We start from the raw sequence: 2,638 nt of genomic DNA, 5'->3' as shown, positions 1-2,638 counted from the left end.
TACCCGACTGGTCCTTGGGCAGGAGAAAGTCCTGACTCCAAATCTGGTGAATGTTCAACCACGAGTTTCTGAGCGGGACATGGCAGCCAGGCAGCCAGAATTATTACTACTGGGAGGAGCAGCAGCGTAGCTCACCTGAAGCCTAAGCTCTCTCCAGCTGGGGCAACCTCCTCCTCCCAAAAAGCTTATAATAGTAACTCATGGAAAGCTGATCAATCCACCAGGAAACACAGCGCCGAGGGCGGGAGCTCTGCCCTGACCGACCGCGTTTTAATGCGACGGCAAATAACGTTGGGATTAGTCAGGAACGAGTAACTACAAATATTTTAGAGCAAACAAACATTAATGGTGAGCCCTCCGTGGGCAGCGGTGGGGGGAAGGTGGGGAGGAGCAGTGGGGTTTCCTCACAGAGACACCACTGAATATTCATGGGCAGAGCAGCCTCTGCGCATGGGGGAGATAATGGTTCTCGCTCACAGCTGGCAGGATTGATCTTCCAGCCAGTTCCAAAGTGACACCCAGGGTGACACGGTGCCTCACCCTGATACCGCTGCTCCACCCTGATACGGCGGGTCCTGTCGGAGGGCTGCTGCTTGCCAGGAGCCTTTCGCACCACAGCGCACGGCCCTGGGCTGCTTTGCCAGCGGCATCACATCGGCACGTGCTGTGGGTTCATCGTAACCTGTCAGCGTTGTCCAGCCAAGTGCCCGAGGATGGTCTGGCTTGGACTGTAGTGGGATAAATGACCTGCAGTGCTGCCTCCAGCTCTGGGGCCACCAACACCACAAGGACATGGACTTACTGGAGCCAGTGCAGAGGAGGCCACGAGGATGATGCGAGGGCTGGAGCAGCTCTGCTGTGAGGATAGGCTGAGAGAGTTGGGGCTGTTCAGCCTGGAGAAGAGAAGGCTCCGGGGAGACCTTCTAGTGGCCTCCCAGTACCTGAAGGGGCTCCAGGAAGGCTGGGGAGGGACTTTGGCCAAGGGCAGGGAGTGAGAGAACAAGGGGTGATGGCTTGAAAGTGGCAGAGGGGAGATGGAGATGAGATGTGAGGAAGAAATTCTTTGGTGTGAGGGTGGTGAGACAGTGTCCCAGGTTGGCCAGAGAAGCTGTGGCTGCTCCTCCCTGGAAGTGTTGAAGGCCAGGCTGGATGAGGCTTTGAGCAACCTGGTCTAGTGGAAGGTGTCCCTGCTGCTGGCAGGGGGGTTGGGACTGGATGAGCTTTAAGGTCCCTCCCAACCCAAACCAGTCTGGGATTCTGTGAAATCCTGGGGTAACGCAGGAGGTTGTGCAGTAACACCACTGAAATCAGTGGCAGAAGCTACCTGGGAAGGAGGTACATCTCCCTTTTCCCATTGTGATTACTCCCCCAGAAAATCTGGGAGCTAAAATGATGTGAAGGAACTGAGCAGAAACACCACTCGAATCAACGTGAAGATTTGTTCAACTAAAAGTTATGTCAGCTACTAAATTATTAAATAATAGCTGAATGAATCACTGTGGAACATAGCGTTCCCATTGCATCGTCTTATTTTATATTTGTCTGGATCTCGTGTTTATTTTCATCCACATCAGAATTTGTTTGAAGGGCACTAACAGAACGTAACTAACAGCAGTGCCTCAGTGAAACATTAGAAATGAAAGAGAAAAACTGAGCCAGTGACAGTGTTTCTAGGAAGCTGGAGCGCTCCCTGTGTGGGCTGGCAGCCCGGGATGCTGCTGCTGCTGCAGCAACTGCTTCACTAAGCGACTGCAACGCTTGTCAAGTGAAGACTCGCTTTATTTTTGTCCATTTTGGGCAGGTTGAGTTGTGAATTGCAACAGGGAAACTGAAACTCACCTCTTTGGGGCAGGTCTCGGGCGCTGCGCTATCGCCTGGCTGCGCGGGATCTAAGGTCGAACCGGAGCTGCTGGAATTGTGCTGCTTTCTGTTTGCAAAAGGGGTTGATGCTCCTGCTTTTTAACTTCTTTTTTTTTCCCCTAGCTAAGCAAGGCTGCATTACATCAGCACTGGGGTAGGACGTTTCGTGACGGTGACTCAGGTTTTGGGAGGGTATTTCTGGGGTATGATTTGCATATGGATCTAGGGACAGGGATTAAAAGCAACAGAAAGTGGAGAAAAGTCTGTCAAATGTTCAGAGGCTTTGTGGATTTTTGTGTCAGGAGACATTGTGGGATCTTGTGGTGATGAGATCAAAGAGTCAAACTGGAAACTGAACAGAAGTGATGTTAATAGAAAAAGAAAAAGCTGCAGAACTTGTCACTTGTCACTTCCAGTGGTGGATTCTGCTGACGGGTCCCCACAGAAGCACATAAACCTCCAGAGCTGCTCCTGCCCCTCCGGGTGCTGCAGGCAGAGCCAAGGGCACGGCCCAGCGTCTCTCGTGTCTCCTTCCAAAGCAAAAGAAATGCAAAGACCCAGAGTATGAAGCATGTAAGTGATTTTCTGTTAAGAATCATAGAATCATAGAATGGTTTGGGTTGGAAGGGACCTTAAAGCTCATCCAGTCCCAAGCCCCCTGCCAGCAGCAGGGACACCTTCCACTAGACCAGGTTGCTCAAAGCCTCATCCAGCCTGGCCTTCAACACTTCCAGGGAGGAGCAGCCACAGCTTCTCTGGACAACATGGGACACTGTCT

This window comes from Antrostomus carolinensis, unplaced genomic scaffold (genome assembly GCF_000700745.2).
Source record: "Antrostomus carolinensis isolate BGI_N321 unplaced genomic scaffold, ASM70074v2 scaffold47247, whole genome shotgun sequence".
NCBI classification, from domain to species: domain Eukaryota; kingdom Metazoa; phylum Chordata; class Aves; order Caprimulgiformes; family Caprimulgidae; genus Antrostomus; species Antrostomus carolinensis.
Note: the sequence above shows the minus strand (reverse complement) of the source record.